The sequence below is a fragment of the Sciurus vulgaris genome (assembly GCF_902686455.1).
Source record: "Sciurus vulgaris genome assembly, chromosome: 10".
Lineage (NCBI taxonomy): Eukaryota > Metazoa > Chordata > Mammalia > Rodentia > Sciuridae > Sciurus > Sciurus vulgaris.
This window is the reverse complement of record NC_136470.1, coordinates 64,978,434-65,002,502: the sequence shown is the minus strand read 5'-3', so window position 1 is coordinate 65,002,502 and position 24,069 is coordinate 64,978,434. Positions and strand designations below refer to the sequence as shown.

Sequence of the window (24,069 nt, the reverse complement as noted above, 5' to 3'; positions counted from 1 at the left end):
CATGGGCTATCACAGGTACAGATTCATAAATGCATTCAAATAATAAACAGGTGCATATGGCGAAGTCTGACAGTTTAGTGGAACTGCTTTCAAGTAATTTGACACATTTTTACTTGCAAACATTCACCAGTCAGTAATCCTCATTAGAAATAGGATTGGAATATTAGGGTCACCAGCTCAAATCCATTTTTCTGAGACCTGAAGAATAACCAAAAGTCAGAGCTAAAAGAAGTAAAAATAAACCTATCCCAAACATCAGAATTTTCAAAGTAAGCTCTTTCTCATTCCCCTTGGTTTCTTCTTTTTTCTCGCCCTGTCCCTTTCTTTTTCTTTTTACTCCCTCCCCCTCCCATTCCTTTCTTTTTGGTGTTCTGAATTCATTAGATAGCATAGTGTAAATCAATAGTAAACGCTAACCGCCTACTCTGTACTCAGTTACGCAACATCACATAACCGGTACACAGAGACAAAAAGGGAAAAAGCACACACAGCCTTTACATTCAAGAGCTCTTGCATAATTTTACTTTTCCACAGCCAAAAAGAAAAAAAAAAAAAAAAGGAAATAACAGATGGGGAAACTTACAGTTTTTTTCCCTTTTCTCAGACTGTTTAGAAGGGAGTTAGTTAACATCTAGGGCCTTTTCTAGTTGCCCTAGGCTGCAGCAAAACATCCCATAATTGTCAGTGCCTTAACTGACATTAAAACAAGACTTTGTGACCCTTTGTGATGTGATGAATTTTCCAGGTAATATAAGGCTGAAATGATTATGAGGTGTTTTCATTTATTTTATGAAAAATCAAAAAATATTCTAAGCATGAAATTAATTTTAAAATAGAGAATAAGAATGACTGTGTGTATGTGTGTGTGTGTGTGTGAGAGAGAGAGAGAGAGAGAGAGAGAGAGAGAGAGAGAGAGAGAGTGTGTGTGTGCATGAGCTTTCACTTGAAATGTATCCTGATGTAATATTTATGTAAAAAGCCAGTTATATAAACTCGTCTTTCTCTTACTTTTTACTTTGGGGGCTCTATGAAGCTCTAATGTTTTTTTCTCATGACAAAGTACATTCAAACCCCAAAGCCTTAATGAAAGAGAAAACATCTAGATGCTACAACAGGGACACTTAATTCAAACTCCCTATGGAATTTCTCCCTTAAACGACAGTTCTGTTTAAGAACCTGTGGTTTCTGGAATTCTCATTTAGAACTTTCTGTCACTCTACTCCCTGTAACACCTTTAGATTCTTCGTACTGACTTTCTTTAAATCTCAAATGTATAATAAAAGTCCCTCTCTTTCCCTCTCTCTCTCTCTCTGTAACTTTTCACCCCTTTCCCACAACCCCCATTTTTTTTTTCACTGTAGTAACTCCCTTCCCAGATTAAATGGGAACACAGTGAGATTTGTATGTGATTTATCAGTCTTTCTTCCCTATTATAATATTTTGTTTCATAACTGACTAGTGTCCTCTGGGAACCAGGCATTTGTCTGATAAGGAAGGTTGGAGAGATTTTTGGTTTGTTTTTGTCTTTCCTTTTTAGTATCTATCAATTGCTTATAAAATGGACATAAAATGGTAAAGAACCCAGTACTAGGCACTGTTAGAGATCTATTAGAAGGAATTGTGTGTAACAGTGATTTTGATTATTTTTAATGCAATCATAGAAAAGTGGAAGGTGGGTAGAAAAGAGAATGAATATGATCATTCATGTATGAGCCAGAACTATCAAGGTACTTCCTCTCCTTGCATTTGGGATCAGCATCACTTTTTAAAGCCATACTTTCGGATGTTAAAGCCATGAGAAATTAATTGATTTAATTTTTCTGAAGGTGTGAGGCGAGTTTTTCTTCTATTGTTTTAAAAAGTTTTAGACTATCTCATAATTTTTAAAAACTTTTTCTGATGTGTAAGCTATTGCAATTTAAATTCCTTTGTATGGAAAACTCTGGTGCACAAAGATAAAATTCAAAGCCAGAATAGTTTTGTCTGATTTTACAGGTTTCATTGCCTGAATGCGGTGCCTCTAGCTTCCAACAACTGACTATTCAAGATTATTTGGATTATTATATCTCTGATTTATGATGACATAGGGGCATATTTTGTCATCTTGAAATGAATAATAACTAAAATAGTATATATTTTAAATTTTTTATTAATTTATTTCCTTCCAACTTTTTTTCTTAACAGTCTTGTAACTCAGAAATTTGTTTGTGGAAAAATAATGAAATGAATATTGGTCAGAATATGCTAGTACTTAACCAGGAAATCATAATCACACATGTATTTTTCTAAATGTCCCTCTACATGTATTATAGCTGAGTTTGGATTTTGATATGTGATTTTTGTGTTGTTACCTGATTATCAAAAAATTCAGTCTCAGTTCTCATTTCTTTTGGCGTAGTGATAGATGTTTTCTAATGTTGCCAAGAAGAACCTTGGACATAGGCTTATCTTCTCAGGCAGAATCACTGGCATATAGTAACAACTTAATAAATATTTTGTGTTTCAGAAAAATGTAAAGTCCATTCTATGTAATGTAATTTTACCATGATTAATAATCTGTAAAAAGGTCTTATGTTTTTATGTGTAAGTCCATATATAGGAAATCATTCTAAGTACCCTAATTTTCAAGTGGGTTGCCTGGATTTAAAACAAACAAACAAACAAAACTTAGGACTCGAAAGGACAGAGGGATCTGCATTTTTCTGGTTGTCAAAAATAGTTGGAGACATCTGAATATTACAGATGAGGAGGAAATATCTGAACTTTTCCCCGGACTTCCCTTTGTCAGAATATCTTCCATTTCCATCTTGGTTGCTTTTCAGACTCTCTGATCCTGCATATGAGGCAGTTTTGATCTTTCAAAATCCAATGTATTCCAACAGCATCTACTCAACCCTCGTTTTCTGTTGTAACCACCTATAGGTTACTAATATATAGGTTACTTGCTCTTCCCAAAGCATACAAAAGGGGCTGGGGATATAGCTCGGTTGGTAGACTGCTTTCCTCCCACGTCTAAGACCCTGGGTTCAATCCCTAGCACCAAAAAAAAAAAAAAAAAAAAAAAAAGAAAGAAAGAAAACATACAAAAGCTAGGGAGAGCTTTAAACATTTTCTAATTTTTCTTAAGTCCTTCACAACTCTCCCAACCTCCTTTCCCTCCTCCTTGCTGTTGGCAGTGTGATAGATGTTTTCTAATGTTTCAACAAGAACCTCAGTTACTGACTTCCCTGCTCAAGCAGGATCACTTCAGTTGTGCCTGACACATAGTTGCAGCTTCATAAATATTTTCTGTTTCCGTGGGCTGATGAGGGACCCGCTGTGGCTGTTCCCTCGAAGCTTTTGCAGGTAAGCAGTAAGCACTGCAAGTAATAAAAGGTTAAGTAGAAACTGGATATGGAGGTCTTCAGATCCTAGCAGTGGACATGTTATACTATTTAATGTTTAAGTCTTTATCTCATCTCAGTCTTCATAGAAGTAATGAGTTTCAGATGGCAATTTTACATCTTTCCTAAAGATCCTTTTCAGCGGTCAGTGCTGCATAGACTATTGGCTTATTTAAACTAATAATTTTTGGCAAGCTACCTTAGTGATCCTCATTAAATTTCATATGCAAATGTGTTCGATACTTAAGATTCTGGCTTTCAAATATATTCCTCTTGCACTCTGCCACAGGGTCCTTTGAATCTTGGCTCTTCTCATTTCCTCTGAACAATTATTTTTGGACTTCTTTTATTTACATAGGTCCTAGGATGATAACTATGGGGAAATTTTGTGTGAAGTGATTCTTTCACATAGTGTTTCATTGCTTTTAGCTACAAAAATTCCTGATCTTTCTAAATCAGTTTTGTCATCTGGCTCTTCATTTCAAGGCTTTCATTGTGTTGTGGTGATAGTATAGGAAGATGGGGGTGCTCTCTTGGTAAAACCACCTGTAGCTTCTAAATTTTAAAGGTATTGGAAAGCAAAGCTTGGGGACTTATTAATAGGCTGCTGCTTGTTAGCCAAGCAATTTTTAAAATGCAGATTATATAATATTGGAGGACTTTGTTGCTGCACAGTAGAAGCTTTTTAAATGTTAATTTGGAGGTTTTTTGTTGTTTTGTGACTTAGCATAAAAGGTTTTAGTTTTAAAAGGTTTCAGTTCACTCACTCCATTTGTCTTACCGAACTCAGAATATAATACTATACATTTATTTATACTCGTGAAGGAGGATAAGGCCAGTAACTCACAACTCATGAAACCAGGGGTGAATAATCCATAGCTTGTTCCCCCACTACTGCCACAATATTTATATTCAGAACGTAAGTAGCAGACAACCAAAACAAGGAGAAACCAGTTTGTTTTTGTTTACAAAATGTTTAATCAAAAGTACAGTAAAGTTCAAATGGAGCTGCAAATCCTAGTGGTTCACAATGGTTTGATTTATTTTTTTAACAGACCATGGATAATTAACCATAAAACATAACTTTCTCAATACAAGTTACAGTGAATTGCAGAAATGGGCAGCAAGTCATTCATAACTGGTTGCAACTGGTTAGAGACCTTCAAGTTAAACATGCAGGCAGTCACAAAAGCTACTTTTCCAGTACAATTTATTTTCACTTTCAAACAGAAACATATTTTACTTTCTATAAAGCATCACTCTATAAAGTATCACTGGGTCAATGACCCAAATTGAGTAAGGAATGGATTATTTTCTATGACTGCCGTGTTGTTTAGCTTTTATTAAAATTAATTACTTTTATTTTTAAATTTTGGGTTTTTTTTTATTTCAGAATCTTTCACCATCGCTAACTGGATATTTCTCACATATTGCTGACTGGTAAGTAATGTTCATTTTCTCTAAAAGGTAGTCCAAAATATTAAGGTGCAAAGAAAAATATATTTCTACCAACTTCAGAAAAAAATGAAACCTAATGGCTGTGGTGCATCCACTGCCTCAAGTACTAAAAGTTCAACAGAACATTGGCACTATTAAGAGGTATAATTTTATATCCCGCTGTATTTTAAATGCCATTATTTTGAAGGATAAGAAACATGATCCCCAGAACCCATTGTCACAGATTCTGGCAAACATTTTTGAATGACTTTGCTAAATACGGATGGAAATAGTCAAAAGACTTTTTTTTAAGTCTCTCCAGAGATATATTTTTCAAAAAGAGACTCCTGAATGGGCAGAAAGGGTGATAAGGTGAAAGTGGGCACTGATCTTTCCTACATGGAATAGTGCAAGTTTTGACATTAAGCAAACACACACAAACCCCTCCAAAGTGTGATCCTTTAAACTTTTCATTAGTATTCTATAATATTCTGAAAATTTGAAATGCATTTGCTTCATTTGGCTCAATTTCAAAAGCAGATATGATCATTCTTACTATGCCCATAAACAGAAGGGAGGACTACCCTTAGGGACTTGAACAAGAGCCTCCCCACCCCCATCTTTACTAATTAAGGAAGAGGACCAAGATCAGAACTGCAAGTAAGCAGAGGTTTCAAGTTTTGTCCTTCTGTCTTTTTGTGAGAATTTGTAAAATTTTAAAAAGGTTGGCATTGTGACTTCCTAGAATTCTTGATATTTCTGTAGCTGGGAGAAACGTGTAGGTCAGAACCGAGGGTATGTTAGTAAATCATCCTCAAGTTAGACATAGCCTGAAGATCTAAGTTTGCTAGAGCTTGGCCTGCATTGAAATGCACTGGCAAATATTCTGGAGAGGGAGGAGGAGGGAAGGAGTGACTTGCCTGGCATCTGATTGAGCTCTGCCTGGCTCCAACCAGGGCTATTTAGTCATGAACATCATATTCATCCAAACCTTTAAAAGTTACACTCTTGACTTCATTTTATATGAATGTGCATAAAATGAAGAAAATAATCTCTTAGGGTAATAAAGATAGCTTTGTAACAGGGACTTTCCATATCCATTGCACATGAGACATAGCTGTCACTATGTTGTTTCTAATTCTGTTGCTCATCTATCTCTGTCTCTCTAAGCGTATCCATCTCACCACTGAAGGCCACAAGGCTTTAGGATTTTGACTCCCTCTCTCTCCCTACTCCCATGCTGTACTTGTTACACTGACCAAAAAGAACCTCCTATCAGTGTGAGCCTTAGGAACTCAAGGGACAGGCTTATTTGGTAACTTTAATTTGTCACTCCCTTTGCATTCACCACGAAAAGATCTCATAACAAAAGGGCCTGAATTTCCCATTCTTGCTGGCTTGCAAAGAAGTCATTCCCCACCCCCCCACCCCTTTTTTTTTCCAGGGCACAGAAAGCTCCTTATGTTTCTATGATCAGATAAAATCTGTATCGATGTTTCTTTTCCTCTGGGTGTATTTCACTTCGAGGTATGAAGATTTAAGCTATCCAGGCAATGGCATGTGTTTGAAGGTTCTCTGTTTTAGTAAATGAAAACTTCCTTGGAAAGAAGAGCACATCTTTTCCACCAATGAATAAATATTTATTTTCATTTTCAAATGATACATGCTATTAAAAATAATTTGGAAAAATACATAGGAATAAAATGAAGAAAAAGTAAAGTAATTATTTCTATAATTTAAATCCAATCACTAATAATTATTTGATATATATTTTTTATTCTTTTCCCTGAGGATATATATATTTTTAAACATGCTGTAATCATACTTTCTATATAATTTTGTGTCCTGCTTTTATAATTTAACCTAAGAATTTTATATGTAATTACATAGTCCTGATAGAAATTTTTACTTTTCCTTAAGAGAAATAGCTCATTTAACCTAAATATCCAACAAGAGTATTATTATTGCTATTTACTTTTTGCATCTCCAAAATTCATGTAAATGAATGAGTCCATAAATAACGACTAAATGAAAGTTCAAATCAGTATACTTACGTTTATTTTATGAAAATTTTCAAATACATGAATGTAAACAGAGTACTATAACAAACTCCCATATACTCATTAGCCAACTGTACAGTGACTGCTTCATGGCCTATCAGTTTCCTGCTATACCACCAAGTTATTTTGAAGCAAACTCCAGACATCATAGCATTTAATTCATTACTACTTCAGGCTCATCAGGACATATTTACATGTTAATGTTCAAAACATTCAGATAAATAGTTTTAATCATTGTATATAGCAGTATTTTTCCTTCTTATTTACATATTTTCTAATGTGTAATGGTTGATTGTAAAATCTCATCTGTGTGTTTCATAATATTCTTAGGCACATCTGTAAGCCAATAGGCAGTTTGGTTGATCGGAGAGACATTTCACAGACTTGGCTAGGTTTCTAGGGGGAAAGAACTGTCTTTCTTCTGGTGCTTGTTTAACTTGACTCAAATTTAGGATAATTTGCATGCCAGACCTATGCTGCATTAATTATATTCATTATTAGACATATGCATGTGTTATGTACAATTCTTTATCTGAGGTAAATGGAAAATGTAGTCTTCTGACTATTTGGGACTCCGGTCTACCTGCAGCCAACCCATACTAAATAAAACGAACATACTTAAAACAAATGTAATGTGTACTCAAAAGTTTGTAGTTTTTAAAGTTTATTGATAGAAATGGAAAGTAAGTATTGGGCACATGGGACTTTTAGGAAGTCTAAAACAAGAAGAATCATATAATAATAATCTGAGTTGTATTCTTTAAAAACACTATGTTGAGGGGAAGGAGAAAGTGCATCATTGAACAATGTCTGGATATATTGCACTAATGTGTTCTTAGAATGTTTTAGAGAATCCTCTACATAAGGCAGCTTGCCATGGCTAAAGCAGCTTGTTCACACACAGAGCTCCACAGATGAGGAATGGTCTGTGCAAATGAGGCTCTGTGTAGAGACCCTATCTGCCAAATTTTGTTGTGTCTCACTGTCTTTGCATTGTAGGTCAGTGACTGTTCAGTAGCAATGTGTTGTCCAACAGGTGTATTGCACTCATCAGAAATTCAGGATGTGAGTAACTAAGTAACATACTGCCTTGGTATAAACTGAATTTATGTGTTACTCTGGTCTATTTAATCTTAGGAGCACATTTTCCATTGGCCTCAAAAGTGAGTAGCTAGAATATTGATGTGTCTAACCCTTGGGGAAGCAAAAAAAAGAGCTTCTCCACCACACTAAATCTCTAGAAAAATATGATGGTTTACAGTATGGACACATACAAAATATTTTCAGCAAAAGCTGGTAGAGAAAAGCACATGGGGAAAAAGAAAGTAATAACACAAGCAATAAACTATCCCAAGCAAACAGAGAGCATCTGTAAAATTTGGTAGACTGGATGGTATAAACAATACAAACTCTTTTTTCTTTCCAGTTCTTTATTCTCCCTCAGTTTTCTAATCATTTCTGTTTCTCCTTTACCCTGGTTTGGTATCACCATCATTAAAATATCAGCAAAAAGTCAGAAATGTGTGTATGTTTGGCACTCAGGAAGGTATCATAAGGAAAAATAGGTAGAAACTAATATTATACTATTTTAAAGCTGCAAGAGTATTCAGCTGCAACCCCAGTTGTCTGTGTGTGTACTAACCTTTTTCTCTGTAAGATTGATATTATCAACAGAATGGATAAAATAAAGGCGTAAACCTCCTTTACTTCTTCATGCATCCATTTCTTCATATATATATATATATTTTTACAGAATGCATTTTGATTCGTTGTACACAAATGGAGTGCAACTTTTCACTTCTATGGTTGTACACGCTGTAGATTAACACCATTTGTGTACTCATACATGTACATAGGGTAATGATGTCTGTCTCATTCCACTATCTTTCCTTCCCCCACACCCTCCCTTCTCCTCATTTCCTTTTACACAATCCAGTGCTCCCCCATTCTTCCCTTACCCCCCACTGTTATGCATCAGCATCCATGTGTGCTGCTGGATTGTGTGCCTTGTGTTATGTAACCTACACTATTAACTGCCTTTTAAAGAGAATAGTTTGCTCATGATTCATTCTACCTTGTGCATTATACACTATCCCAAATGAACCATCAAAGCCTCATCATTATAATAGCTCTAATAATAATATTAATAGTGTTTTTTTTTTCTTGGTATGTGTGCAACACACCCATTTCCTTATATTTGGCCTATTTGGGTCCCAGTATTTGTTCAATTGATATTACTTTGTGACCTTATATATCCTAAAACTATGAAACAACATTTCTTAGAACAAACTAGTATTTCACACTCTCTACCTCCTTCTTCCTCAGGAAGTTCAGAATAACAGTTGCATGATTCTACTTATTTAGAGCAGGGAATCCTTTGCAACTACCCTCACCAAGTCCAAATTTTCATTTTAGACTTCAAGAATCTGATAGTTTCAAAACAAAATAATTAATAAAATATAAAAGCTTCTTCAAATCCTCAGGTCCCTGTTCTATAGAGCTGGGATGTTTTCCTGTTACATTATACACTTGTAACACATCATCATGCACAATTACCGTGAGGATAAGAATCATGGCATTTCCTCATTGAGGTAACTCCTGTGATTCAGTTGCACTTGCAGTGGTGAAAGAGGAATGAAAATCCCACTCAAGGCAGATATTCAAGAGATGATTTTGTAGCCAACTCATTCCTTACATGCTGGAATGCTGAGGAGAAATTTTCATATTTTCCCCTTTAACTAGAATCTATAGGGTGCGGAATATGCTTTGGAGATGGTTTTCTCTTTGGGGACTGTTTCATAGGAGCCATGCCCAGCTTCATTGAGGACTGGTTCTGTGTTCTGTCTTCTACCACGAAAACATCCTGGGCATGCTGCTGATGTTCACCTTTTGGTCAAAATTAATTTGCTTTCTTCATAGTTGATGGTCAACCTAATGTACTTGTGGTATGGAGATCTGTAACCTCTGAATACTAAGTTTAAAGACTCTAGTAATTAATTATTTAAAGACGTTTTAGCCCTTAACTATTTCTTTCTTTGTCCACAAACAAGTTGATTGGTTAATCATGTCTTTGTTTATTTTTATTGTTTTAGCTGTACACATTGCACATAAAACAGTTTCAAAAGAGGAAAGGCTGTTTATAAGAGGTAATTACAATGGCAAAATTGTACTTTCTTTAGCCATTCTCATTTTCTCATGTTTGATTACATCAAGACCTGCACTCTAGGAAGTGTGTTTCAGATTTGCTAAGAAAATGATAGAGAAGAAAAATAAACTTAGTTTTATAAAGTAATGTCAAATGCAATTTGACACAATTACATATATCAACAATACATTCAAATCCTATTCTTCCTCTCAAGCAAGACATTGGTTTCTGTTCATCCCTTGGGAATAAGGAAGAAACAGAAACAACTTTTGAGGCCTTCGGAGAGCCAAGCTATTACCAGAATATGACGGGCCTACTGGACTCAGAAGCCTAAATTATTTCTGGATGGTTTATGTAGCCTTTCCAAGAGTTAGAACCCACACACAGTGTTCTCTGACCAAATAAAAGCCCAAAGGCTAAGTGGATTTTTAGAATCATCTCCAGGTCATTCTTGCGACAAACTTTTATTGATTCATCTATTATTATTTCAGGAAACTTTGTGATAGGTAAATGAATCATTTCTTTTTATTCACTTGCAGTTTCATTTTTTTAAATTTCATTTTCATTACTATTTAAGCAAGGGAAAATCTCCTGATGGATTGCTAAGAACCCTGTGCATATTTGCATGTAGCCAAAGATTCTGTCCCTTGCAGGAAATCTGGTTGTCAACCAGTGATCTTGCCTTTGTCTTTTCTCATAGTTCTGCCTGTGGCGCCTGTCACTAGCAGTCAAATAAGGACAATTTTACCATTCTCTCCTGCTGCTCTAATTTTTTTTTAGTGCCGGTACATGAATTTGTTATTCTTTATAATTCCCTTTGAAGTAGGAAATCCAAGGGGAATCTAAAACCGACCAGATGTTTCTGCTGCTGGAGAGGGAAGAGAGTAAGGATTAAGTTTAACAAAAACTTGGTCTCTAGGAAAAAAAAAAAAAAAAAAAATCATTTCGGCTGGAAATCATCTTTAAATGCATTAATTTGCTATTTATCTGTTAGTTAATTTACATTTGCTAGTCCTTTGTAGGCAATATCACCTATCAGTTTATTCTGGAGGAAATTCATACATTTTGTAAACAAATAGGTTCCTATTGTGGTTTGCTCAGAACTATTTCCCTTGGAGTTTTAGTAGTATGACTCTGCATACTCTGCTCACAAACTTTGTAATGAGGTCTTTCTGATGTTTTGGCTGATGTTGTCACTGATGGATCACTATCATGTCACATTAAGTTCTGCAAACTGTTTCAAAAGAGTGGGGTCAGTGTCACCTGTGGTTAGGGAGGGATGGAAAAAAGATCTGCTAAAATGGTTAGCCTTTCTGGAGAACTTCCTCCTTATTAATGATATGTAGATCAAAACAAGAATGAGTGTTGAAGGACTTCAGGGGAAAAGGAAAGTCCTGTGGTCTTCCAAAGATTCAGATGATGTTGCAGTGTGAAAAAACAGGTTTGGGCAATAAAATGATAAAGAAAACTATGTGTACTAAAACACAATGAAGAAAAGGGAATCTGTGAGAAATTTTGAGAACTCTCAAAAATGAATATCCAAGGCCTCAGGTTCCATCCACTCACAAAGAAGAAACGATTAAATCAAAAAACTGGAGAATGTTTCCTTGGTTTGTTTAATCCTTCACAAACACCTTGGAGAGGAGAGACGGATGTTTGATTTGCTCATTTCCTACACAGCATCTCTCACACTATCCTCTCCTTGACTCTCTGGATTCCCCAGACTTCTCTGGGTTTCCAGGAGGGCAGAAATGTCTAAATAACTGCTTTCCACCCCTTACCTTGCTTAGTGGATTAAACATTTGGAAACATTTCCCACATCTCATGAGGGATGAATACTCACCACTCAGTGTTTCTATTACCCTGTCCTATCTTATTTTTAAATAGAAAGTCTGAATCCTCAGTAATTATATTAAGCTTCTTAAGCCACACATATCAATTGCATGTACCATTTTAGCATTTTTTTCTAGCCTTTCGAAAGAGAGTAGAGGAAAAGACAGAGAGAAATCACTTAGCAGCTGATTCACTTATTTTAAGCAGCTTTCCCCATTTTAAAATATAAAAAATTCAGGTCTTGGAACATTGGGTGATTTGAATGTTCTATAAGGATTTGAAAAAAGATTTTTTAAAAAAAATCATATGTTCTACATTCAGGGACCTGGATTTTTTTTATTTAGTCCTTAAAAATGGATTGAAATAAGGGAGTTTTCAACCTAAACGGTTTCTCTTCTTCCTTTTCATTTATTTATTTATTATTATTACTATTCATTTTTGTCAAAGCAGATGGTATGAAAAGCATTTATGTTGGTCTCACTGCTGACAGAGCTTAACCTCATAATCCAGGACTTGGAGCTTGGTGTTTCAATAAAGGAAACACTGTTTGAGGTATTTTCCATTCAAACCAGCATCAAAAGTTTTTAATTAACACCATCAAAAATTAATGGGCTGAATGCAAGACAGGGTTCCAACATACCCCACTACCAGGAACAAGACAGAAAGTGGAATCCATTGTGTATGTTTGTGTTTTATAATGTATTTTTATTTACTTATTGAAGCAGAGTCCCAGCTGCACGTTGCGTGGCAGAGCCACTAGAGTGAAACCTGCGGAGGGCTGCTTCACTCCAGCAGTTTCATTTTGCTCACTGATTATTGTCCTGAGTTCTTTGTGATTGTAATCGGTTAGAAAGTTTGAAATTAGCAAGTCCTTGTCAGCCCATGAAAGCTTTGAAATCACAAGGCTTGATACAGCTATCAAGGCTGCCGAAGCCTAATGGCTTGCAGGGCTGAGAGCCTCCAGAGCAGTGAGCTTCTCAGTCCAGGCTGTACCCTGTCGCCATTCACCATCCTCCGCAGGGCCTTGTCTTGGACGGGGCCTTTGTCTGGGCCCTTTCTTTTCCAGAACTGAAGCCTTTTGCAGGGTGAACAGATTTGGGACTGACTAATGGGGATGGGAGGCATTGGGAAATGAGAGCAAATGGGGAAAAAAACTGAAGTAGATGATCAAGGGAATAGGGAGGAAGAAGAAAGGGAAGAAAGGACCTAAAAGAAAAAGGAAGCAGGTATAAGATGGAAAGAGCTTTGTAAATATTGACATTTGGTTTCTGTGCTACTGAGTTTGATATCTTAGGATTGGGAGATGGGACTCACTGATGAACTTAAATGGCTGCTGAGGCTCTTTATTATTATGACTTTTTTTTTTTTTTTTTTAGCTTTTCTTTATTTCTCTTTTTTAAAAGACTTGCCCACTCATTGTCAAAGGGAAGCCACATATGTTCGTACAAGGAGTTGTAACTTACCCACTACTGTTTCCACCACATTTTTAGGGATTAGGAATATAATCATTTCCTTTATACATTATAGTAGAAGACTGAAGGGTTTATCAACTCTTCTTCTGTCACCATAAAAGTATCTATTGTTTAACCTGATGCTGTAGCCCCCAAACCAACATTCTCTAGACAACTCCTCTGCTGCTTGGTGAGTTACAAAATAAACCAGCCTTTCTGCAATAGCAGCACAGGAGTTTCTTGAACAGGGATTTCCAAATTAGATATTGTCAGCAATGATGAAATGTTTATAGAGACTCTTAAAAGTCTAAATAACTTTCTACAAAATGGACTCCATGTTGAAAACTTTCAAGCTTAATACATTTAGGTGCAACCCTTAAGCAGTTTCAATTTTTCCTCTCCTTTAATAAAAACAAAACAAAAAAATATAAACTAAAAAGCTCACTGTCACAAATTCAGAATTTCAGGGAAATTTTTCAATAGGCCCAGTTGTGGCAGAATGATAAAAATTGTACCACCATTTTTAAAAAAGTTCCTTAAAGCCATTCAAACAGTTCTTCCTAGAAACACAGGGAGACTAATACATATTGGACTTCTCCAGAAAAACAACTGGTGAATGAGCATCAGGATTTTCCTAAGAACTCTGTTTCTTAGCTGAACAGTGTCAGAATTTACTCTCCTAAAGCCTGACTTCCTGCAGAAGTCAGATACACCTTTTGTGTAAAGACGGCAGCCTGTCTTTTCCCAGACCAGCCTGTGAGGGGTGCTACATCCTACTGCACAGCATATTATCCCCTGCTAGGCCTTTATAGGCTACTCTGGCATAAGGATCTGATGCTCCTGGCCTAGTCCCTCAGTTCCCCCTGTAATTTCAGCAACCCCTAAAACAATTCTCTGTTATCCCTGATTCCCAACTGAAGCACTGTACCACAGGTGCATGGCATCTTTTCAATGCTAGGAGAGCTCATAAGTCTATAGTGGGTGGAGAAGGACCACAGGAGGACCTAGAAAAGTGGAGCTTACTGTTCATTTGTTTCAGGAGGATACCTCTTGAGGCATTTGTACAAGACTCAGAGATTTTAGAATTAAGCCTCAGTTGCTACACTGTATGCTCTTTGACACATCCTTATTATAGCCTTTCCTCCTCTCTGACTCAGTCTCTCTAATCACTCCTTCCTTCTGAATTCACCTTTTGAATTACTCCCTGCACTCAACACCTTGCCTGAGATTTCTTCAGAGGGAACCCCAAATTAGTCAAGTATTCAGGTTTGTTTATTTATATTAGTTAATTCATAGCACCTTCTTCTCTACTGTTTACTACTCCCAGTGAATTATTACCCATAGGAAGCCTGGTTCCCAAAAATAGAAGCCCATTTGCTCACCTCAATATTTATAACATTTGGAAAGAGAAACAGCATTTTATTCACCCATAGTCTCCTGAATCTAACCCTGTCCTGACATATAGTATATGCTCAATTGTTTGGTGGATGAGTGAATAGATGTATACATAGTCTCTACACCAATGACTATTTTTTTTTTGCCAATAATAAGCATCATTGATATGTGTTTTAATCATGTGTGAAATGTGTTACAAGAGTTATTACTAGTAATAACTTCTGAAGTACATGCATATGAGTTACTCTTTTAAAACTTAAAAACAGCCAGGCATGGTGGCATACCCCTATAATCCCAGATACTCAGGAGGTTGAGACAGAAGGATTGTGAGTTTAAAGCCAGCCTCAGCAACTTAGCAATGCCTTGAGTAACTTAGTAATACCCAAAATAAATATAAAATAAAACATAAAAAGTGCTGGGGATGTGGCTTAGTAGTTAAGAGTCCCTGGATCCAATCCCTGGTACAAAAAAAAAAAAAAAGTTAAAACAAATACCAGATTATTTCTACAATAAAGCTACACTTACACATTTGCATTTTCTAATATGCCTTAAGAGAGAAAATGGGTAAAACTTTAGTTCACACTACAGAAATTACAAATGACCCTGGGTAAACCCATAGGAATGTGTTAAAATCTAAATATCTTTGCTGTACATGAAGACAAGGAAAAAGAGGTTGGAAACTTAAGAGTCATACTTTGGAATGATGGTGGTTTCCACCATTTGAAGTATCTAATCAAATTCAATGGATTCTTAGTGTTGTTATGATTGTATAAAGCCGATCTGGAACACACACTGTACTGAGAGTTAGAGGAAAGTCATATGGTAGAGTGTATGAATGTAACATTCTATTAGAGAGCAAGTGAAGAATTAGAGGAAGCAATACAATCTGCCATATATAGTATTAGCTTTGACTCAGAAGCAAACAGTCTGAATGAACAACTTAAGAAGCCTGATGTGGGGCAGGGACTCTTCAGTAGGCACTGACAGCACATTTGCAGTCAGCATCTCTAACCTCCTCCACAGACTTTCTTCCTGGATTACTTTTTAATTCCTCAGTAATGATAACCAATGAATAGGAAATAGGTGTCAGAGAAAACACACTAATTAGAAATGAAGAGTCTTAGATTTATTCAATCTCCATCACTAAATAAGGGTGAAATCCCACACAATCCTACTGATGTTTTTTCCCTCGGTGATATTATCTCTAAAACAGGCTACCTGTCCCAGTGATTCTTCTTCTTCTTTTGTTTCCTTATAGAAAGTATTCATGGGCATAGTAATAGATATAGGTTAAACTACTTGAAGACAATTAAAGTCACCCATACTCATCCAACAATAATCTACTTTAAACTTCGGGGATATAACTTTCTAATTCTTTCTCTCTCTCTCTCTCTCTCTGTGTGTGTGTGTGTGTGTGTGTGTGTGTGTGTGTGTGTCCCTTGTATTTTAGATAAAATACTGGGTACACTTTTTATCCTGTCTTTGTCACTTAAGTCTGTATTATGAGCAACATTGTATGCCCTTAAGTAATCTTCAACATCATTTAATTCTGGTCAATTATATTCCACACTGACTATCTTATTTTTGTTAAATTTAAATCAGATCTAAAATCTTTTAAAAACAAATATACATTAAAACTAATGATATTACTATTGTCATTATAATTACAGAATTTGGAGATTTTGAAGGAAAAGAGAGAAAGTAACATTTAATGAAGACCAACTTTGTGTCATGCCATGTGTTTGGAACTTTATTTCAGTCATTTCATTTAATAACCTTTCAACCTAATGAGACACAATAGTATAATGGTTAAACTCTGTGGGCTTCAGTCTGTGAAATCCAACCTCACAGCTGCTGCTAGCTTTGGAACTTTATGAAAGTTTTCTTCCCTTTGGCTCCATTTCTCTGCTAGAAAGTGGTAATGATGATAATGACAACACTGGCCTTCAGAAGATTGTTGTAAGGATTAAATGAGTAAATGTGTGCAAAATGTTTAGAATAGTAGTAAATATTCAATAAATGTTAGCTACAGTTGTCTCTTTCAAAGTCTAAAGTTCTACTTCCCCATTAGCCCTTCCATTAAAATACAAATCCATATTGGGTTTAATTTCTTAGTGTAGAAGTGGGATCTAAGAAGAGGTAATGTACTATAAATGCAAAAGACCCACAGTTTTACATTTTTTAATCCTGCTTCCCCAGCTATCTAATAATGTGACACCTGAGAATTTAGTCAATATTCTCATACTCAGCTATGAATTTCTTTAAAGAGAATAAACATGAGCAATCTTAGTGTCTTAATGAGGACTTCAATGTGATAATGTATGTTTGAAATCTACTACCTTGTTTAGGTACTCAATGGCTCTGTAAATGTTAGTTGTTTATACCTTGCATTGCTGTTCAATTGCTTTGTATGTTTTAACAACTAGTATGTTTAAGCAGGCTATTCATGTTTTCTCAGTACTGCAGACATATACTAGCGTAAAACCTTCAATAAATAAGGAAAGACTTTATATGGTGGCAGCGATGCTAAGTAGTGAGCTGGTACATTTCTCAGTTTTCTCAGTTTATGACCAGTTTTCCTTACTCTAGCATGGTCTGCACTCATAGATGTACCCATTGTTTGTTTGATTCAATAACAGCCATTGTCATACAACAGATTTTGCTTTCTTATCCCATTGATTTGTAAGACTTTTATTCAGAGGAACAGAGAACATTTTTGTAAAGCAGCCTTTAGTTCCTTCTGTGAGCATATAAAATTATTGAATGAATAAAAGTGAGGAGGAATGACTGAATAACTCTCATTTATCTAAAAGTTGCTGAGCATTGGTTATGGCAGTGTAATGTTTGAGCATCATTACCTGGCCAAGTCCATCAAAACCGTGTGCTGATTTCCTTATTTTTGATGGTAAACCTCAGAGGAAACATTCAAGGCCAATGCCCTCAGACTGTTAACCGTGTGGATTCTAGAAGCAGAGAAACTTGGAAATAAATAGCTTCAATATAACTGTAGATGCTATTATAGAATTATAGAAAAGTCAAGGTGCTGTAGGAAATCAGGATATGGTTGATTCTAAGGCAAGTGAGAGGGAAAACTCTGAAAAGGAAGTAACCTTTCAAACAGAGGTTGGTGAACGAATGAGGTTTTCAGTTGACGGAAAATAAGGTGAGGCAGTCTGGGCCGAGGGAACAAGAGAATGGAAGCTTGAAACTATGATCAAATCTGATGAGCTGTAGGAATGAATGGTGAGGGCACTAATGTGGTAAAATATGGTGGAAGTTAGTAGGAGATGAAGTTCTTCAGTTTTCAGGAGCAACTCATGGTCACATCAGTATGAAATTCTATTGGGTATTTAATGGAAATCAATAAAGATGCCTTTTAAAAATTAGAGAACAGTGACATGATCTAGTCTGTGTTTTTTAGAAGCCAGATATGACTTTATTCCTGTAGGATTCCACTGGAGGTATACTTCAAATCAGTTGAATAATTAAACAGTTCAACCCCATCCTTGTAAGATAGACATTTTAATCAGTGAAAGAATGTGTTAGCTTTCCATTATGTAACAAAATACCTGAGAAAATCAACTTAAAGCAGGAAAGATTTATTTTGGCTCACAGTATCAGAGGCTTCAGTGCACGGTCAACTGACTCCGTTGCTTTCAGACCTCTGGAGAGGTAGAACATCATGGTGGGAGCCATGATGGAGCAAAGTGGCTCACCTCATGGTGGTTAGAAAATAGAGGAAATGAGGAAGGGACCTGAGATAAAATAAACTCTTCAAAGGCATGCCTCCAGTGTCCTACTTCCTCCAACTAGGCTGCACCTCCTGAAGTTTCTACTACCTCTCATTCACACCACCAATTAGGGAAAAAGCATTCAGCACACGAGACTTGGGGGAAACTACAAATCCAAACTATAGCAAAGAGGTGCCATATCTAAAATGAATTCAGCACTAGCTTTACCTTCTAAAACAGGAAAAAGAAAATTTGGTGGGGCTCAATCCCCAGCCCCACCAAATAAATAAACAAAAAATTTGATCATTTTGTTCCTCAGGTCAAAAATACTTCCTTTATAAGAATGTAAAATAAGATCTAGAGTTTGTTTTATCTCATTAGAAATAGACTTTTCTCATTTTTGAGACAAAACTTTACTGATCCTGCAGAATTGTTGTGAAGTAACTCATATGAAGCACCTAGTACATTGTCTAGATGGATGATAGGCTCTCAACTCATGATTATTGTTTTATTATCTTTTCTCCATTCTCTCTCATTAGTCCCACCTACACCCGCAAACTATTTTTCAGACCAAGTTTGTAGTTCTCTGTATTTTGGTTATTGATTTTAATGCCTAGTATATAGTAGTTATACAGTAAATGTGTCTTTAATAAATTGGTAATTATGTTAACTTTCTAAAATCATTCTTATGCTCATGTACTCCAGATCAATACAAATAATCTTTGGCATTGCACTGTAAATTTTGCATAAGTGAGACCATAACAATTTCAGAAGTTTTTCTTTTATTGCAAGTCCTTCCTTTTGAGATAATCAACTCAATAAAACTTATATAAGAAATAAGGATTCTGCAGAATGTACCTGAAAACTACACACAGACTTTGAAATTACCCACTTCAAATGCTTAAATAGATATTGTTTAAAATCACAGACAAAACGCCACTCATCCTATCAGTGAGGAGGTGAAGGAGACCTTAACAGGATCTGGTAGCTGTCTGGAGAGGTGATTACAGCAATGGCTCAGGTCTTCCCTGACCCTTAAACTTTTTCTCTGCTTAAAACAGCAGTCTTGACTTTGTGTAAGTTCTATGTGTTCATTTTTAAACTCTTTTTAAAAAAATAATGGAAACAGTTTTCAGAGTGATGCTGTTATTAGTTGATGATGCCAATGTACCAATGAAGACAGTATTTTTAAGTTGAATATGCTCTTATTTTCTTGTTTGTTAATTTTTAAAGCCAATCCAAACATGTGAAGAAAAAATCAAATTTTGCCAATTTGAAAAGAACAAAAACAGCTAAAACCTTCTTTTAAAATTTCTAAGCCATTATGAGAATATTGCAGACAAAAGATTGTACAGAAAGAATTTTTTTAAAAAAAATCAGGTTGCTTTGCCTTTCTTTAGTCACTTCAAAAGTCTTTGTCAGATATGAAAAAGAAATATACTCAAAATGAAGAGTAAATATAATTAAAACGGTTCCTTGCCGTGACATATAAGCTTCTTATGGGCAAAAATCTGTATAAATTTCATACTATAAAACTTGGGCTTAAAAGAAGAAACAAGAAAGAGTGGGCAGGTAAAGGAAGATGTTTGATTTTTATAAGAGTAGACATAAAAAATGATAGTAAGTGAAATGACATTAAATCTTTAATTGCTTTTGAGGAGAAAGTTTTAGATTCATAGTATTTTTTTAATTCCTAGGACTTGGCATGTGTCTGACTTACAATAGTCTTTTTAAAAGTTAACTAATAAATGAAAGCTATTGGATAGGCCATCTTAATTTGTTGCAAGCATAGACTTTATGGTGACAGAAATAATTAAGAATTTGATTGATTCATCATCAAACCAAATATTTATTGAATAACTACCATAAATTCATTTTTTAGCAGCTAGTATAGGGTTGTGTTTAAAGATTCACATTTTTAAACACTTATCAGCTGAATGACATCTATAAGCCTCTATTTCCTCCTGTGTAAAGTAGTGATTATTAGAGTTTATTAAGTCCAAGACTTGTAGGGAAAATTACAGGAGATAATGCCATAATGCACTTAGCAGAATTCCTCACAAGTAGTAAATGCTCACTAAATTTTAGATATCTTTGTAAATATTATATTATTTATAATATTATAAATAAATGTAAGTATTACCTGATAGAGTTGTGATAAATATGAAAGTAATCAATACATATTACACTGCTACCTAGGATTTCTAAGAATTCAACAATATATTGAACATTTGGCAAGCCTCATACTAGACATTGAGACATATTGGTAATTTTTCAGAGAAGAAATACAGTCTAACTGGGGAAGATATTATATGTATTGAGATAAAAATTAGTAATAATGAAATTAAAGTATTGATCATCAATCTTACATTGAGCTCTAACATGCATTATCTCATTTAACACAACACCTATATGAAATTGGTGTTATTATTCCTGTTTTATGCAAGAGGAAACAAAGGCACAGAGGAACTAAGTACTGCTAATATCTGAAGCTTAACTTTTATATTATATCTGACTCCAGAGCCTTAGTTTTTAACTACTATGTTATTCAAAACAGGCTATATGCTAACAAGTATATGTAAGTGTTCAGAAGTGAAAAATGAACACCACAAGCTGATTAGTTGGGAAGAGCTTCAGGGAGGGAAGGAAGCCAAATACTTCAGGGATCCAAATACAGTAGCCCCCCCACAATCTGTGTTCCTGCTTTCTGTAATTTCAGTTATCAGAGGATAACCACAATCTGAAAATATTAAATGGAAAATTACAGGAATAACCAATCCATGAGTCTTCGATTGTTTGCTATTCTGGGTAATGTGATGAAATCTTCTGCTGCTCCACTGGAAGTGGATCATCGCTTTGCCCAATGCATCCATGCTGTATATACTACCCACCTATCTCTTAGTAGTATATGCTACCCACCTGTCATTTAGTCACTTAGTAGTCCTTTGGGGTATCAGATCAATGGTAATGTTATTCAGTGCTTGTATTCAAGTAAAACTTACTTTACTTAATAAGGGACCCAAAGAGCAAAAGTAGTGATGCTAGCAATTCAGATATGCCAAAGAGAAGCCATAAAGTGCTTTCTTTAAGTGAAAGGGTGAAAATTTATCATAGGTGTGCACATATAGGAAAAAAAATGTAGTATATATAGGGTTCAGCACATTCAGTAGTTTCAGCTATCCCCGGTGGTCATGGAGCATACCCCCTACAGATAAGAAGGACTACTGACTGTATTCATCATGTAGCAGTTGGCTGGCTCCCTGTCCTCACTATGTGGTCTTGAGCAAGTTTCTAATCCCTCCGTACCTTTATTTCTTTATCAATAAAATGGGAGTGATAATACTATAAACTGGTAGAATGTTATGAAGATTTAATGAATTAATGCATGCAATCACCATGGTATCTGAACTATCTAAGAGTTAATTGATAGCTGATATTAATATCATCATTTTGTTGCTGATTTTGTCGTTATTAGTGACTGAAATGCTTTGAGCTTTATTCCTTCTTGAGTTATATTTGAAATTTAAAGAGAATCTAATGTGTGAAGGTTTGGATCTCTTGCAGTTAAAGCATGGTTTTTCTTCTTTCAACATAAGAGCTATGCTTCAGCCTAACTTGATGGAAAAGAAAACACATTATGGGGCTGGGGAGATAGCTCACTTGGTAGAGTGAGTGCTTGCCTTGCAAGCACAAGGCCCTGGGTTCGATCCCCAGCACCCAAAAAAAAAAAAAAAACACATTATGTCAGAGGGTTCCATGGTATATTTAGGTGAAAGAAATTCAGTAACATTATGTTTTGTAGCTTCATGTGATTTCTTAATTTCCCTTTGTGAACTTTGTGAATGCCATTGATATGTCCCAGTTAGCCTCCTTATGAAAACAGTAATATCAAGTAAAAAATCATTGTCATTTTTACTTCTTCTGGACACATAAAAATTTATTTTTAAAAGATGCCCACAGAGGCTCTAAAACAGAATGTTGGGATTGCTAAGCTGTAGTTGTACTGTCACATTTAGTCCCTTTCATTCAAGGAACGGTAATGTGCTTAGTGGCTAAGTGTGCAGAAATCCCCCCCCCCTCAAAAAAGTACAGTAACCTTATTCGTGAGAAGAATATGATAATATTCATTGACAGGGGAACTACAAGGAGCAATTATCCCAAGCTGTGTCTTTCAGACAACGCTGTCAGTTTCTCCACTTTGATGAGTACAGCTGGGCTCGCGATGCAAGGGCAAGAAATTCCAATGTGACTAGAAGACCAGGGCATTGGCTTTGGTATTAAGGATACAGAAGGAAAAATATCTGCCAAAAAAGATGACTTTTTAAAACGTTTTTAACAAAAATTATTATGGAGGCACTTAAGTGGACGTGCTCTTTGCTAGTGACCTCCACAGAAGCAGTTTATCAGATGCCCATTTGTTTCTTTCTCCCTCACAGACTCATTAAAAGCCAGAAAACTCTACCAGAACACCCATATTTTTGTATTTTTGATGTGTGTTTATGCATGTGTGTGTTTAAGCACACATCACATTTGGAATACTTTACAGTGTTAAGTATTATGTATCCCATGCCAGTTTTCTATAAATCAAAAGACACTTCTAATCTTTACTATTTCAAGCAAAGTAAATCAGTTACAGCTGTGACTTTTTAATTTTTCCACTTCATTCTTTCATATCTTCATCCATCACCGAACCTTAAAGACAGGTTGAAGTTTAATTTCCAATTTTATAAGATAATTTGAGTTATACTGATTAACTTTATTTCCTAGTACTCATTCACATTGGTTTACACCTGTTTTTACTCATTCAGAACTGAATTTTTTTTAAAAATTAAGCCTTTGAAGCTAGGAGTTAATAATTTGAAATAGAGCAAGGTACCACATGCTCTTGTGGTTTTTGTTTTCTTTCCCTTTAAAAATACTTAACTGCAAACATTACTGCATGGAAGTACGGGACCTCCTTACATACACACGGAGACTATTTTGTATGTGAACTGTGAAACAACTAGAATTAAAACTTGTCCAAGGCCCCAAAGCCTGTTCTTCACAAAAGAACCTTTCTTGCCGGATTGTTGGAAAGTGTTTTGAATGATGCATAACTAAGTAGAGTAACTAAACAATTGCTTTTGAGCATCTGGAGCTTTCCCATTAAGATTTCTATAGCCTTTTCTTTTGCTTTTTGTGGTTTAAGAAGTGATTCATGTTCAGTATATGAAAGTTCTGGGTGCAGCCCCTTGAGCTTTTGGTGGAAAGATCTCCATGGAACTAATAAATAAATAAAACAAATAATGTAAGAACTGAGGACAGCTGAACACATGTGAGTTTATGTACTAACATCTTTTCTTCCTGGGGAGAAAAGGTATCTCCTGTACTTTTCAGTTTAGTTTCCTAAATGCCCATCTAAAAATACACACAGTTTTCTTAGGGTGCACATCTTAAGGCATGTATATGGGAAGCCAAAATGATTATAAACAACTAATTCAAGCCTACCTGAAACTTCATAAAATTAATATAGACACTCTTCAGATAGAAAAAGCATTATCTACTAATATGGGTAAATTATGAACATATTTCAACTAAGCAAAAGCATTAGTCAAGTGTCTTAATAATGCTAAATGTTAGATGTTGCACTGATGA

The 24,069-nt window shown here is 35.5% G+C and overlaps 2 long non-coding RNA genes across 4 annotated transcripts in view; one reads left to right on the top strand and one right to left on the bottom strand.

Moving 5' to 3' along the window:
* LOC306670646 overlaps positions 1–24,069 on the top strand; it is a 667,486-nt gene that overhangs the window by 474,859 nt on the left and 168,558 nt on the right. For 2 of the 3 annotated variants that reach the window (XR_013766465.1, XR_013766466.1), the window contains exon 5: positions 4,777–15,225. The exons of the other annotated variant lie outside the window; for it this stretch is intronic. This is a non-coding gene — a long non-coding RNA (uncharacterized lncRNA). Of the gene's footprint in view, positions 1–4,776; positions 15,226–24,069 lie in introns of those variants that run through there. 3 annotated transcript variants of the gene reach the window in all.
* LOC306670647 lies at positions 10,851–22,069 on the bottom strand. The gene is made up of 2 exons (XR_013766467.1): positions 21,351–22,069; positions 10,851–21,318 (listed from the first exon to the last, which is right to left on the bottom strand). It is a non-coding gene; the product is annotated as an uncharacterized lncRNA (long non-coding RNA).